At 37.2% G+C, this 17,563-nt stretch overlaps 1 pseudogene; it reads right to left on the bottom strand.

The window, feature by feature from the left end:
- Positions 1–8,409: 8,409 nt before the first annotated feature.
- LOC130242075 (C3a anaphylatoxin chemotactic receptor-like) lies at positions 8,410–17,509 on the bottom strand (annotated as a pseudogene).
- Positions 17,510–17,563: the final 54 nt, after the last annotated feature.

The raw sequence follows: 17,563 nt of genomic DNA, 5'->3' as shown, positions 1-17,563 counted from the left end.
TCCTGTTTGTGATGTTTGTAAGTTTTGTTCATTTTGTTAATAGTCACCGTTGTTGAGGTTCATACACTGATTATTGATGTCTCTGTGAGAAGTTAATCCATAGAATATTTTAGCTTATAAACCTTATTTTACATCATTCTGTGGCATGTGCAAGCATGTTATTACGTTACTTCTAATAATGGATTAAACATGGTTAACATCAGTGAATTACATTATTTCATCACAGGATGTGCCTCAATTAATTTTATTTTATTAATTTATTTTTTTACTTGGCTTGTTTGCTGTAAGGCGACACGGTGACGCAGTTGGTAGTGCTGTCGCCTAACAGCAAGAATGAATTCAAGCCTCAGCTGGGTCAGTTGCCATTTCTGTGTGAAGTTTGCATGTTCTCCCCACATTCGCGTGGGTTTCCTCCAGGTGCTCCTGTTTCCCCCACTGTCCAATGACATGTGGTACAGGTAAATTGGGTAGGCTAAATTGTCCATAGTGTATGAATGTGAATGAGTGTGTATGGATGTTTCCCAGAGATGGGTTGCAGCTGGAAGGGCATCTGCTGCATAAAACATGTGCTAAATAAGTTGGCAGTTCATTCCACTGTGGCGACACCGGAATAATAAAGGGACTAAACCAAAAAGAAAATAAATAAATAAATGAATGAATGTTTGCTGTGAATGAATAAACTTTTCAAGCAAAGTCCTTAAAAGTTACAGCAGCCAAAAATAAAATTGATATTAAGAGGTTCAGGGCTATGAGCCCAACTAAAGCAAACACTTTTCTTCATGATGGTGACTTTAGTCTATGAGGTCCACATATGTTTTAATATAATTGGGCCACATTTGCCATATCTTCTCTGGGCCCCTTTAGGCTTACAGCCACATTAGCCAGAGCTAAATGTGCCAAATATTTGCCAAAAGTGACCCACATTTCTTTTAGGACTGGGCCACATTTGCAACAGTATCTGGATGCAGCCTTTATGATGCAAGTTGAGATTGCATCACTCAGCGACACAATGCACTCAATGGAGCTAGTGACATCACTGTGACGGGTTGGGTTAGGCGAGCTCTTTAAAAAGCATTGGATGCAGCTCAGATTGCACTGCACCAGGTCTGCATATAGACCCCTCCCCACATTTGCCATATCTTCTCTGGGCCACTATAGGCTCAAATCCACATTAGCCATAGCTTACTGTGCTGAATATTTGCCAACAGTGGCCCACATATGTTTTAAGATGACTGGGCCACATTTGCCATATCTTCTCTGGGCCACTATAGGCTAACGGCTGCATTAGCCAGAGCTTACTGTGCCAAATATTTGCCAAAAGTGGCCCACAAATGTTTTAAGATGACTGGGCCACAGTTGCCATATCTTCTCTGGGCCACTATAGGCTAACGGCTGCATTAAGGCCGATTTATACTTCTGCGACAAGCGCACGCGTATGCTACGGCACAGCCTACGCGTGGACGCATAGCCCCTCGCTGTGGCTATTGGCGTCGCTGACGCGCACCTCTTAAAAAATGCGTACGCGTAGCGCAAGCTCTGTGATTGGTCAGCTTGGTAGCACTGATGAGTAAGGGAGGAGGTGAGAGCCGCGTGAGTGTGATGCAGCGAGTGTTTACAAGTGTAAAGTCCTGTGAAGGAGCTCTGGATGGAGACTGTTGTTTTGTGTTTACCTTATGATTAAAGTTGTTGCACGTCCGCCGGTTTCAGCCTCAAAATGAGTGAGTTTGAGCCACTTGTACATTAAGCATTCAGAAAAAACTAAATACCAGCAAAGGAAATCGACACAGAGAAACATAGACAGCTACTGCCAGCTACCGTTTCGGAAGTGTATTGCAGAGCAACAGAAACAGCGCGCAGAAGTATAAATGCACAACTACGTGCAAGTGTTGCGCCGTAGGTCACGCCGATTACTTGACGCAGAAGTATAAACCAGGCTTTAGCCAGAGCTTACTGTGCCAAATATTTGCCAAAAGTGGCCCACATGTGTCTTAAGATAAGTGGGCCACATTTGCACTTACATGTGTGAGCCACTTTAAGTTTAGACCCAGATTAACCTTAAATGACTATGCCACATTTTTGCCAATTGTGGCCCACATTTGTCCTCTGTCATTTGGGCCAAATTTATCCTTTTCCACATGGGCCACATTAGGATCATATTCAGATTACATTTTGCCATAAGTGCCAAATCTTTGCCTTAAATGGCCCATATATGAATTTGAGTCTTTGGCCCCCCTTTGCCATTGTACAGGTGGGCCACTTCAGGTACACATTCATTTTGTCTGGGCCGAAGGAAGACCACCAGTGCTGCATAACTGCCTAAAGTGGCCCACATTTGCATGCTATCTGGATAAATAGACTGAATAAATGCAATTCTATAATGCTGCACAGTGTTTCAATAAAACTACAGATTGATTCTTACTGATTTTATCTGTAGGCTTCAGAACCCTACTTACTCATTTTAGATTTTTTTTTTTTTGTGTTGTTCCCATAGATCTGCTATCTAATCATACCATAATCATTACTATGGAATTAAGCAGACCAATTTACTTAAACTATTAGTAACTTTGATTAATCACCATATGATTTAAATAGTATTATAAGTTAAGAGATAAAGGCCCACCCACATGTAGATAATATATAATATTGGTCTCAACAATACTCTTATTCTAAATAGAGAAAGTCATTATTAGCCTGTACAGTCTAAGTATACTTGAGTTAATGCCAATGTGTTAGTCGGAGTTCTAAGAACATCATTCAACGTGCCTAAACGAATAGGGCATGGGGGGGATAACTGGGAATAGAACACAGCTAGGAACGCTCTGTTTACAAAAACAATACTCGTTCCTCGAGAGGGGGAACGAAAATGCTATGTGGAAACTTCCACTATGGGGATTTCGTCATGGTGGAAGTTTCCACATAGCATTGAATTCCCCTCCCGAAGGGGAACTATGCTTCTAACTACAGCTGCAGGTGTAGTTGCAAGCATAGAAGTTTGCGACGCAGTTTGCGAATGTTCATTGGAACAATGGATTTGGGAAATGCCAAATCAACTAACTATGTTTGTAACGACACAACTTGCAACCTTAGTTGGGTAACGATGGTTTTTTAGAAATGCAGCCCAGGATGACTAATGGACCATAGTTCAGTTAATACTTAAAACAGGCTTTTAAAGTCAGCCAATGCAATTTTTACCAAGGAGACACACACACACACACATACACACACACACACACACACACACACACACACACACACACACACACACACACCTATAAACTAAAAATGACTAGGTAAACACACTTGGTTTTTGTTGAATATTTAACATATTATACACACACACATATAGTTTTGATTTATAGAATTATTAGCCCCCTTATAATTTTGTTTCTTTTTTAAATATTTCCCAAATGATGTTTAACAGAGCAAGGACATTTTCACAGTAATTCTGATAATATTTTTTTCTTCTGGAAAAAGTCTTTTTTGTTTTATTTCGGCTAGAATAAAAGCAGTTTTAATGTTTTTTAAAAAACCATTTTAAGGTTAATATTATTAGTCCCTTTAAGCTATTTTTTTTCTCAATAGTCTACAGAACAAACCATCGTTATACAATAACTTGCCTAATTACCCTAACCTGCCTAGTTAACCTAATTAACCTAGTTAAGCCTTTAAATGTCACTTTAAGCTGTATAAAAGTGTCTTGAAAAATATCTAGTAAAATATTACTTTCTGTCATAATGGCAAAGATAAAATAAATCAGTAATTAGAGATGAGTTATTAAAACTATTATGTCTAGAAATATGTTGAAAAAATCTTCTCAAAAGAAATTGGGGAACAAAAAATAAAAAATAAACAGGGAGGCTAATAACTCAGAGGGGCTAATAAATCTGACTTCAACTGTATATAGTGTTCAGCATATATAAGTACACCCCACTGGAGCTTATCTAACAAAATAACTTATGATAACAGTCAAAAAATTTGTACATCCAAATTTATGTTATAGAAAATATTAAATACAAATTTTAAAAAGAGGAAAAAATCAAGAGAAGCAAAAAAATATATATAAAAAAATTTTTTTTTTAAATTTGTTGAAATTTTATATGCTGTAACTTATTTTATTTTTTATTTTGCAGTATTTTGCTTGAATATAATGGCATTATCTTTCAGTTTCTAAATATGTTTGGTGACTAAAATATTAGTCTCTTAAGAAGCCTAAGAAGTTTGGCAAGGTAAAACTTTGATATATAAGTTATGTCAACACATTCAATCCAGATAAGTTAACTTAACTCAAAATATTAAGTTAGTGATAACTAATTGCCGCAATCATTTTTTTTGCAGTGTACCAGAAATTCTTGGCAGTTTCACAGACCTTAAATATTTGCTGATAATTTGCATTAAATTTTTTTTCATGCCTCATAGTGTGAAACAGATAACGGCAGAAAGAAGAGAGAACAATGTCAAATGTACTGTCCCGCACAGAGACCCTGCTTTAAAAGTATTGTTTGTAAATCTACACAAATGTTTTAAACAGTCTAAAAGTTCAATTTGAAAGGATTTAAGATGCTGATTACCATTAAAATGCGCCATCACCATCTTCTGAAAAGGGTCTATTGTGCCAGCTATGATATATATTTTTAAATTCATAATTTTGTATGAACTGAATTGGCATGTTGCAGTGGTTTCATTTTATTTTTTGGACTAATTTTTCTATTTGAATATTGTTGCAGTTTGTTGAGCAAATAGTTAAAACACTGTTAGCACTCATGACAAACTTTGTGTTCTGTAGTTTTGTAACCCTTTAACTGTCCCACCAAGAAATGTTTGTTTTAACTGCATTTCTTAATAATTCCATAATTTCTAAAATATCAGCCTCTACCAAATGGTTGATATGTCGGTTTATGGTAAATGACCCAGAATTAATATATACACTATGAAAATCAGAAAAATATGAAGTGCAAGACCAATTTATTTAAAAACCTAATCAAAATAAAACATATTTGTATACTAAATCATCTTTATTTTTTGATGTATGCAATCAAATATTTCAGATTCTCATTTAACACCCAAATTAAGTGTAGTAGTGCAACAGGATTAAGTTTGTTTGATTTTTTTTGTAAACCAACAATGCTGTGTGTGTAAACCATTATTTAAAACCGTCAAAATATGGTCAACCAATGTGTAATCTACTGTAAAATTACAGCAGAAAATCTAACAAAAAATGAATTGTGTAAATTATACGAAATTCCAGTAATTTGACTTGTTTTCGTTTCCCAGGATTTTTTTACAGGTTAGAGTATATCTGATCATGCTCCTCTCAAATCATTTAAACCAAACCTCATTAGAATAAAACCAATAATGAGTCATCTAAATTGAATAACCTTGCATTGGCCATGCATGGATTCATTACGAAATAAGGACATCTTTGTATGAAGGATCATTTGTTTGAGAAAATAAATGTGTATCTTGTGCTTATTTATATGGATTTTATATTATCTCTGTGCATTTTCTGCATAAACAATCTTATTTATTTTCTGAGTGGTTTTTATAAACATATAATATGCATAATAGATATTCATTTCTACCCATGTTTTGAGATGTCAATGCAGTGGAAAGAGTCAAGTGTTGATCTTGGTCCATCTTCTTGCTTGCACTGACCGATAGGTTTTATACCAGAGTAAACCCATCCCTATTGGCTGATGAGGCTAAATATGGTCATCAGCAGTCGAACCCACCGCAGAATCTTTTCTGCTACACTAAAATTTTCTGTAGCTCAAACACTGCTCCGGGTGTCTGTTCAGTGCTGTGTTTGTGCACTTGGATGGGTTAAATGCAGAGCAATTCTGAGTAGGCCTATGGGTCACCACATTTGGCCACATCACAACTTCACATCACTTTCACTTCCCTCGCACTACCATAAAGCAAAGAACTTTAAATAAAACATTCAGGTGTTTTTAGGAAAAGAAAAAATAGAACATATACTGTGATCTTATTAATATTCTTAGGCACACAGTGGAGGATATGGTGATGCTCATTAAAGAAATTACTGTGACATCTCCATTGAAATAAAACAAGTTTCTATGTTGCGCACTATTTTGATTATATACTGAAGACAAATTCTGAGAATGGGTTAGCATACCTGGAAGCAAGCTCTCTGCAGCTCTAACATGGTCACACACTGAAGCTAGGCTGTGCCTGCTTAGTACCTAGATGGGAAAACTAAATTGCTGCCAGGGGCTACTCATGCCCCTATGTGGTTCCTAACACACCAGTATAGTAATGGAGACTCTATACCAATGGTCTCAAACTCAGTTCCTGGAGGGCCATAGCTCTGCATAGTTTAGCTCCAACCACCTCCAACTCACACCTGCTTAATAGTCAATAGTCTTGAACACCTTTGATTAGCTGGATCAGCTGTGTTTGATTAGGGTTGGAGCAAAACTGTGCAGAGTTGCGGCCCTCCAAGAATCAAGTTTGAGACTTATGATCTATACTGTCAGTGAGCACCGTCCTGCGGATAAGACGTTAAACCGAAGTCCTGACTCTCCTTAATAATTAAATATCCCAGGATGTCCTTTGAAAAGAGTAGGGGTGTAACTCCGGTATTCTCGCCAAATTTCACATCTCTCCATCATGGCCTCCTAACCATCCCCATATTATAATTGGCTTCATCACTCTGTCTCCTCTCCCCCAATAAGCTGGTGTCTAATGCAAAAATGTCTGCCTTTGCATCCTCCATGTGGATGCTGCAAATTGGTGATAAATGAAGAGGTTCCCCCAACATCTTTTAAGTGCTTTGAGTACCCAAATGTGATATAATAAAGGAATTATTATTATTATCATGTCATTTCATAAGACACTTGAATTTGGAGTAAGCTTTGAAGATATCAGAGGACCCACACACCTGTGAGGATGACTCTTGATCAGTACTTGATAATTTAATACACATTTAATAGACATAAGAGACATTTTCTTTTTGCTTTATGTTCTTTATGTTATGTTGGCTGATGCCGATGCGAATCTCTCAATAAATTTAACTATACGTTGTGATGATGGTCAGTGATTGGTCGATTTGGTAGCGGTGATGAGTGGGGGTGGGGCTGAGAGCCACAAGCCCAATGGAGCGAGTGTTTACAAGTGTGGAGTCCCGTGAAGGAGCTCCAGACGGAAACTTTTGTTTTGTTTTTACTTTGATAAAAGTTGTTGCACCTCTGCCAGTTCCCAGTGTAAAATTCAATTCAGTTCATCTTCATTTCTATAGCATGTTTACATTGTAGATTGTGTCAAAGCAGCTTAACATAGAAGTTCTAGCAATTGAAACTGTCAGTCCAGTTTTCAGAGTTGAACTTCAGTTTAGTTTAGTTTAGTGTAGTTTAATTTTCACTGCTGGAAATCCATATACTGAAGAGCAAATCCATCAATACACAGCTCCACAAGTCCCAAACCAAGCAAGCCAGTGGCAGCAACGGTGAGAAACAAACTTCACCAATTGATGAAAGTGAAAGAAAAAAAAACCTTGAGAGAAACCAGGCTCTGTTGGAGCCGAACTTCTAAAAGAAGCTTAACATAGATGAAGAAAAGAGAAATAAAATCCCTCGCAATATTTCAGATATTGCTAGCTTAGCAAAAGTGTCTCAGCAAAAATGTTTACTCCTTTTTAGCAGCACGCTTAGTGGTAAGATAAAGTGTTTCGTGAACACAAGCCGTGTATGCTAAATTAATGATCAATTATAAGGATTTGTTGTCTACTAATTAGTTTTATTTCTAAACACAATTTTGACTGATAAATGGAACATAAAAATAGCTTTAAAATGACTTTAACAACTTAACCAATATCAATAAAATTGCTCTGTAATGGTCATCTGAAAAACAAAATAAAGTGCTGATTACAGGCAATAAAAAGAGAGTATGTGCACAGCAATGCTTTTGTGTTCTCGCTGCAACTTGTAGCACGATGACGTATTGGATCAGGTCCAATACGTAGTAGACGTACGTGCGATACATACAATAATTATTTCTATTAATTGTTTAATTACCCATTACATTGTGTAACTTGTACATCTACCCAAACCTAAACCCAAGCATCACAGTAGCATGTGCTTTACCATAGAGGGCGATACAATGTCCACTGCGTATTGTACTGATCCAGTATGTCATTTTGCTACAGCGAGGACATGTTGAATAAAATACACACACACTGAATCAAACACAGAATCAAACAATGAAAACAGTCCCAAGTGAATATACAGAAACTGATATCAAGAATACATAACTAAACCAAGCACAAAACCTGGATTTATAAAACTATAATTTTCAAGATATGTCTTAGACAGAAAAAATATGCTGAATACAGACTATTTTAACTGTGATAAATATATACAGTATTAACAATGGTCACAAATCTTTAAAGGTTTTCTACATTTCTAGCAATTCAAGTGTGTTTTTCTTCTCTTGCTCATCCTTTTGTGTCTGTCTCATTTGTTTAATGTCCAGATGATCTTCAGCAAACGCCGTCTCCAGCACCAGCACCAAAGACTGTTTCAGCTTCTTCTTATAATCATCACACATGAACACATAGAGAAATGGGTTCAGACTGCTGTTGAGATAAATCAGGTAGACACTAATACCAATCAAAATTAGATCAGTGACACTCAAATTATTATTATTTGCAGTTAATCCAGAAACATAGCAAACATGGAATGGAAATGAACAGATGAAGAAAGTCAGGATTACAGTTATAATGAGTCTGTATGACCTGAGCTGCTTCCCCATTTTGAGGCGTTTGATTTTTACTCCAATAGCGATGTATGAAGATGCAATGATCAGGAAGGGGATGAGAAAGGACACTATAAATTGATATGGGTCAAGAATTGTATCTGTAACCTCAAAAACTTCGAAGAAAGGTAAAATGTAGCCGATGGATGAAACCCAGATGATGATGCAGATGATTCTGGCTTTACTCAGAGTTCTGTTATTTTGAGCCCAAACAGGCATCCATGTGCGCAGGCATCGATCCAGACTCATGACTACAAGAAACAAAATGCTAGCAAACTGATTTAGAGATATTGTGATGGAGAAAAAATAGTCTGTGAAAACATTGTGCCGCTCATTCAACCTTAGGAAACCACCTGTGATTGAAACTAAAATGAAGATGAAATCTGCAATCGCCAAATTCAGAAACCAAATGGAGTTGACAGTCGTCTTCATTCTGCAGCCGGTCAAAAATATGACCAGCCCATTTCCAATGAGACCCACTATGATGGTGGCAAAGAAAATGCAGAGAAGACAGATCATAAATGCCTTGTTCTGCACAGTGCTCTCATCTGTTGAGTTTTCAGTCACAGTTTCAAGTCCAGAACTTGTGTTTTCTACACAAAGAAGAAAAAGATAGACAGAAGCACATTGAGGACTGCTTTAAAATTAGTTTGATTGTGGTAAAAATTTCTCATTTCATCTCATCACACTAACCAAATGCAAGTCTAAAAGATGTCTTTGTTGTATGTTCAGAAAATGTCCACTGAGGAGCCAGAATGAAACTTTTAGACGTCATTTTAGAGTTGAGTATCAACTTCCAAGTGACATTAAAAGTGAACATTTAAAAGAGTTAAATTAAGATAAATAAATGTTTAAGATTAAGAGTGAGGAAATAGCGGTGAGGAAGCTGGAAAACTTGTGGACTGAGGACACACACATTTACAGTTATTTAGGTGTTATTTAGTTATTTAAGTTAGGTGACTTCCTATAGACGTAATGATATTTCTGCTGTACAAATTGTATATTCTGTCCCTTTACTCTAACTCTACCCCTAAACCATCACAGAAAACAGTCTACATTTTTACATTTTCTAAATACCATGGATTCAAAATGCCATTTTCCTCATGAAGACCAAAAAATATCCCCAAAGGTCTAAATGTTCTGGTATTGCTATAATTTTGAGGTCATGCAGTATGGTGCTCACAAGGTCAGGAATACAAGACACACACACACACACACACACACACACACACACACACACACACACACACACACACACACACACACACACACACACCAAGTTATTTAGAAGAATTATATTTTCCTAATTTCCTAATTATTTGATTGAGCTTTTCCCAAATTTTGATAAAACATTAGTAGAATAAGACAAAAATGTCATTTAAATGTAATAACCTTGCATTTGCAGTGTATAAATTCATTTTGTAAGAAGTACATCCATGTAAGGGTCACTTGTTTTACAGAAAAACGTATATCTAACTTTTGTTCTTATTTATATTATTGATTTTCTCTTATATTTCTGTATTGACTTCATCTTAAACAGTTTAGAGTTTTTATTCTGAGAGTTATCTGTAAACATATGCATAATTATTATAAATTTCTCACCCATGTTTTTGAGGTGTCAATGCAGTGGAAAGAGTCGAGTCTTGATCTTGGTTTGTCTTCTTGCTTGTACTGACCGATAGTTGGTTTTATACCAGACAGCAGCTCTGCTACTGCATCTCTATAGGCTGATAAGTCTAAATATGGTCATTAGCAAACTTGATGAAATGATTAGAGATGTACAGTATCATGAGTGGGCATTGAATCCACCGCAGAACATTTCCTGCCACACTAGACTTTTCTTTTGCTCAAACATGAAGCAAACAACTTTAAATAAAACATTCAGGTGTTTTTAAGAAAGAATAGGACATATACTGGATATTTTCTACAAATATTCTTAGGCACACAGGGGCGGATATTAGTGATGTTCATTAAAGGGCACCTATGGTGAAAAATCTACTTTTCAAGCTGTTTGTACAGAAATATGTGTAGGTATAGTGTATAGGCGGTCATATTGGGGTGATATAAACACACTGCGTTCTTTTTTTTTTTCATTTTAACAACACAAAAACGGTGGACCAATTAGAGCGGTTTTCAGACCGACCGCAACTTGACCAATCAAAATAGCAATTAAGACTAGCAGATCTTTTTATTGATATCAATATTAACATCAACTTATGTACTTTAATTTATAGAGATAGATCACCCAAACTGACAATTCTGTCATTTAGCCTTATCCTTTACTTGTTTCAAATGCATTTAGCTTTTTTTCTGCTGAACAATAAAGAAGATCTATTGAATAAAGCTGGAAATCTGTAACTATCGACTTCCATAGTGTTTTTCCTACAATGAAAGCAAATGCTTACAGATTTCAGATTATTTCTTTAAAATACTGTCTTTAGTGTTCAACAGAATAAAGAAACTTAAAGGTTTGGAATCACTTATTATTTACATAATAAGTGATAATTACATCATTTTTGAGTGAACTGTCTCTTTAATGAGACACAAACTGCACAGAGGTGTTTTGTATCTAAAAGTCAGCTCGTGTGTTTTGTAAAAAGTTGGTCGGCTGGGATCGTGTGATAAAGTATCCATAACTGACTGATCACGATCGATATGGAAAAAACTGAACTTCAAAAACATTATTGTCCATTCGACTAAAGACAATGGGTAGGTAAATTATCAAGAAATGTTTTGACGATTTACCATAATGATTTTAATGTTGTCGCCGTCCGGAGTGCTGAAATGGCACTCGCTCGTAATAACTTCATTAAGGCTTTTTTGTGTGTTTAATGTTGGAACAGAATGTTGTCGAAATTGTAGGTTTGTTTGAACATTCACAATTTACATACTTAAATTGTTACCTACTGTATAGTGAGAAGAAATAAAGCAATACTCACATCTCCTCGGTCGTTGATGAATGAGATGACGGCTTGTTGTAATTGAAACTGATTCAGATGTGACGAGTAAATGTTGTACAGTGGTTGTCCACACCACCTAAGCACAACTTAAAGCATGCGGCCCTCATGATGTTTAAAGGGCAACATTATGACATTGTTGTGACAACCTTTAGCAACAACGTAGAATCCTCAACCTTTTTGCAAGGTTGGTACAACGTTGTAAGAAGGTCACTACGTTGAGGCAACGTTGTGTGTTTGTTGGATTAACACAGCAAATGCATCAAATACTCATTGGTAGTTCTTACTGTAATATTTCTTACAAACGCTACGTGAGATGTGCTTCCTTTATGTCTGTTTGTTGTCTGACACAGCCGAGGGAGGAGATTAAGGCACGTAGAAACAGTGGGCGGGGAGGACTAGCCTTAAAGGTGCAGTACCGCAAAACCTCCACCTAGTGCAAAAATGTATAAAATAGAATCTTATAATCAGAATCAGAATCAGTTTTATTGCCAAGTGTGCTTCACACACACAAGGAATTTGTTTTGGCTACAGAAGCTTCCAGTGTACATAAAGTGACAATTGACAACACAAAATAAATATGAAAATTTTTTTTAAAAATGATAAACATTAAGTGAAGTTTAAATGTTAAACTAATTTCGAGAGGAGCATGTGCTCATGATTGACCCAGCTGGTCCACATTAGCTAATCATGATCCTCCAATCAAAGGATCCCAAGTAACTATATATATCCTCATTTCCTCTCTACAACTATCTTCGTCTGGAAGAAACCACCCTCCTCCCCTTCTTCCACCTTTATCAAGAATGGGCGGCACGGTGGCCTAATGACTAGCACGTTTGCCTCACAGCAAGAATACCAATGGCGTTGGGTCTTCACTAGGCCATCTGGTGTTTCTGTTCTGCTCTATATTATTGATAAAATAAGCCTAAATCTTTTTCTAATGTCTTACTCTCAGGAAGTTCACCTTGGCCTCAGCAGCGGGGGAGTTTCAGATCGACCTGAGCTCAGTCTCCCCTCCCCCTGTGAAAGGAGGGAGCAGGGCTCTCTCCCGGGACAGCATGCCAAACAAGCTATGTATAAATCGTGAGCTAAGTGTGAACTCTTGAAACAGATGCGGTTGGTCAAGAAACCTGGATGTTGAGTTGTATGTACAGATTGTTATAAATATACAGGTCATAAGGTGCTGTGTACAAGTGCGAATGTAGAAAGTATTGCATTGTATATTGATATAAGGTGCTGTGTACAAGTGCGTATGAGAAAGTATTGCACATATTTATTGCACAGTAGGGGAATATTTAACTGTTCATAAGGTAGACAGCCTGAGGAAAGAAACTTTTCCTGTGTCTGGCTGTTTTTGTGCTTGGTGCTCTGAAGCGCCGACCAGACGGTAACAGTTCGAACAGGTAGTGTGCTGGGTGTGAGGCATCCAGAGTGATTTTGCGAGCCCTTTTACTCACACTGGAAGAGTACAGTTCTTGAAATGTAGGAAGGGTTGTGCCAGTGATTCGTTCAGCAGTCCGGACTATTCGCTGTAGTCTACGGAGGTCGGTTTTGGCAGCTGAGCCGAACCAGACAGTGATTGAAGTGCAGAGGATGGATTGGATGACAGCTGAGTAGAACTGTACGAGCAGCTCCTGTGGCAGGTTGAAATTCCTCAGCTGAAGAAGGTAGAAGATATAATAAAAAGGTATAAAAGGTATAATAAAAAATCTGATGGGTGTTTTAAGCTGAAACTTTACAAACACATTCTGGAGACACAAAAGATTCATAATAAATCAGAAAAAATTTTGACTGATAAATGGAACATAAAAAATATCACAGTATAGGGTTGGAGGAGATGAGGCGAGGACACAATTGCAGTAAAGAAGGACTTTATCTAACAAAAACTAAACAAAATAACTTAAACATCAACGTAACATAAAAAATAGAATTAATACACACTTATACTAGGCTTGACAAGATTTGGCATGACAGACATGTAAGAGATCGATCACAAACTCAACTACAACCTCAATGACAAGGAACTCAAAGACATCTGTATCAAAAGCGTCCTCATGTGCACTGAATTAACGACGACGGACCAGCACAGGACAGAACACACATGCACTCACATTTACAATGTGAATGTTCCCTCCCCGTGCCATCCGAAAACAACAAGACAGGGGTGCTGAGAAAAGATCACACCGCATACAAAACAAACAGAAGCTGCGTCCCAAATGGCACACTATACACTTATGCATTTACACAAATGGAACACTTGTAAGGCGAGAGGGGAGTTTGAGCTCAGGTAGATATCGAGAACTCCCCTGCTGTAGTAGCTAATGAACAGATAGTGAATGTTCTTAAGAGGTAACTACTTACTAGGAGCATGTCTATGGTGCCGATTTGGATTAGTCAATTACCTTAAGTTGCATGTTTTTGGATGGTGGGAGGAACCCGGGAAAAACCCTTGAGAGCCCAGGGAGTGCATAAACTCCGCACAGAAACGTCAGCTGGCTTGGTAAAAACTAGAACCAGTGACGTTCTTGCCGTGAGGCAACAGTGCTAACCACTGGGCCACCGTGCCACCCATCTAGAAAAGGAGGAGTAGGGGTGGAAGGGGGGATTCTTCAAAACGAAGATGGCTGTTATATGGAACATAGGGTATTTATAGTGGCTTAGGAATCATCTGATTGGTGAATCATAAATTAAATAATGCAGGACCAGCTGCAAGCAATCATAAGCACGTGATCCTCTCGAAATTAGTACGTAAATAAACTTCACTAAAGCTTCCTCCCATAAACTTCCATTCTTACGCACGCGAATGCGTCAAGTTTCGCATGTTGCTGCGGTGCAAAGTTCAAGCTTGGTGAACTCTGAACTGTGAAATCGCATCTCTTGACTGCGTGAGACCAATCAAGGATCAAAACATGACCTCTCTGGACAGAAATTTTAAATATGGAGCAATCGCTCGCTTTTTTTAATGTCTAATCATCTTGTTTAGTCCCGCCCCTTTTCACAGCACCGCACGACAGAATTTTGCACACACAAACTCAGGTGTGACCACAGCTTTATACTACAAACTGGCTCAGAATTATGCATAAGTATGCGATTTGATATCCACCTACCAGCGATGGGGGACTCGAGTCTCGTGACTTGACTCGAGTCAGACTTAATTCACAAAGTTTAGGACTTGAGACTTGCTGGACAAATATCCAAAAAAGGCTCGACTTGACTTGGACTTGGCTGTCATGACTTGAGACTTGACTTGGACTTGAGTTAAATGACTCAATAACTTGTTTTTGTTAAATACACGAAAACAAAACAAAACCGAAAGTTCTAAGTCACGCATGTGCAGTATTAACTGATCTCGACTGGATCATTTGGTTCAGAAGAACTGCTTTAAATGATTTATTAGATTCATTTGAACGATTCATTCGAATGATTCATTTGCTATTCGGCTATCAGATAATACGGTGATGAAAAATGAAAGGCGCTCCGTCAAAGACAGAATTTACGGGCTTAAAGATTACAAACAAGACGACTAAGCAAAGTTTATACTATTTAGTCTGACTCAGAGCTTGCCACACATACTACACTTTACTTGTGCGGGCCGTCTACCACCGCTCCTTTTACGCAGAGTATGCAGGCTGCGTAGGGCCTCAACTCTGGAGGGGGGCATCATCAATAGACCTTTTTCACAGCGGAATTGAATACAGGAAGCGCCCTCTGAAGCAATGCTTCGCTGTTTCCGGTTTCGCTTACGGTCGCAGAAACATGACAGCCTCAGGACATCGGATGACATTTTCACTGTCAACTTTGCCGTAATTTGGACAAGAACACGTTGTTCGCTTGGTTAATGTGTAAAACTGACGTAGCCTAAATAAATCAGCATTTAAAAGGAATTTGTGCAGAAAATGTGTCTTACTCGAAGCATTTGCAACGTTAGGTTACAGTAAGGTGCGCAGCCAACAGCATAAGATCTGCTAACTCAAGCCATTCGTTAGCAAAAATAACTATTTAACATCCAGCTGGATTAGTTTTACGTTAGTAGTTGTCCGTAAGGTGTGCTAACTCCCTCCTTCTTTTGTATTCAGGGTCAGATACAGGCGAGTTGCTATCGGTCAATGTGAAAGAACGAGGAGCCCCATAATGACAGGTTGCTTAATGCTCGTAAGGTTTACTCAAGTCTGGAAACATAATTTAGCTTCAACTCGCCGGAAAATATAAAGATGATTGTTGTTGTGTTCAGTGTTTGAGTACGATTCTATTAAAGCACTTCAGTTTAACACTAATTACTAAATTTTAAAGCAAATATGTTCAAAACAGTCCGTCTGTAGTGTATAGGGTGTGTTTCTGAATCTTCAGGTTAAAGTTAGTTCATGTTCCAGTTCATTTTGTTCATCTGCTTTGAATGTTTTTATTATTTATTTAAAGAACAGCAAATAACATTTTACAACACAAAAAAATATACATTTATACAAATATACATATACCAGGGGGTAATTATAAATAAAACACAAATATACAAAATGTACATATGTAATAATTAATACATTATAGAGTTCACAATTCTTTAAAGTGGGTAGGCTTCCTTATTTAAAGAGTCTCTGATGCTGGTAATATGCAAGCATAGTTCAGTGATCAATACCTTAAAATTTGGTTGCTTATTAGTAAATTAGACAGTAAAGCTAAAATGTTCATTTTCCCACAATGATGAAAGAGGTTTGGAACACTAAAAATTGTTAATAATCTTTTGCCCCTCTTCCTTTTGACTGAGTATGTACAATACCAAAAGTGTAAAAGCGTCTCCTCGTATTCATTACAAAAATACAATTTACATCAATTACACTTTTACATTTTTGTAAATAATGTTTTGCTGGATAAAATCTGTGGAGAAGTTTATAGGATATTTCTTTAATTTAGTTTCTAACCTGATATTTCTGTGGTCACAGCCACACTTTTTTTTCAGCAAATCAAGTCACCCTTTAATAAAGACATCCAATAAAACTTTATATAAGGAACAGTAGTGATTTCTTTTTGGAAAAGAGTTCGAAAAGCTCTATTATTACTCTTGGTGTTTACTGTACAACAAGTTTTGCCAACATAAGATTTAGTAAAATCAAAAGACGATGGTCTTGATTAATAACACTAAATAACATATGGGTCTCTGAAGGAATTGAACCAATAACAGTTGAAAACTTGCAGGGTTATTGAGATACTGTGATGAGAAAGGAATTCATTATTAGTATAACAGTATACCATCTTTATTCTAAAACTGACTAACCAAATTAATTTTGTTGTAAAAAATAGCATTTGTATTAGTTGTCTATTATTCCAATGTGTGAGAAAATAATGCTTATATATTAATGACCTTGACAGGAGCACTTGTTTGTGGAAGGCAGATAACTTTACTTAAATTTTGTCTATAATTTCATATCATAATAAAACTAAGACCACCAATATTTGATAAAGCATAATGATCTCCGCCTTGAAGTGCATCCTGCACATGAGCGTACTCTGGCATATCACTTGAAACGAAAAACATTCATTCCGTCTAATTAATTTCACCCATGATTTCCTCTGTCCTTTGTCTTTTTGTGGAAACTGAGGTAAGGATGTCGTTTTTTTTTAAGCTGGAGCAGCCGGGAACGCTGAAATAACAATGACAAGACGACTCTGCCATTCTATTATACTCCGTTCCTTTGGAACTGGATGTTGTGATACGCTGTTTAGCTTACCGGAACCAGGAAGTGTGAAAAAGGCCTGAACATGTCTGGGCACGTCCGTGACTCCACCCACATGTGACATCACACAGTCATTCAAAATAAGAGTTCAACAGGGATTTTATACAAGTG

This window comes from Danio aesculapii, chromosome 15 (assembly GCF_903798145.1).
Source record: "Danio aesculapii chromosome 15, fDanAes4.1, whole genome shotgun sequence".
Classification (NCBI taxonomy): domain Eukaryota; kingdom Metazoa; phylum Chordata; class Actinopteri; order Cypriniformes; family Danionidae; genus Danio; species Danio aesculapii.
Note: the sequence above shows the minus strand (reverse complement) of the source record. Positions and strands in the feature narration are given on the sequence as shown.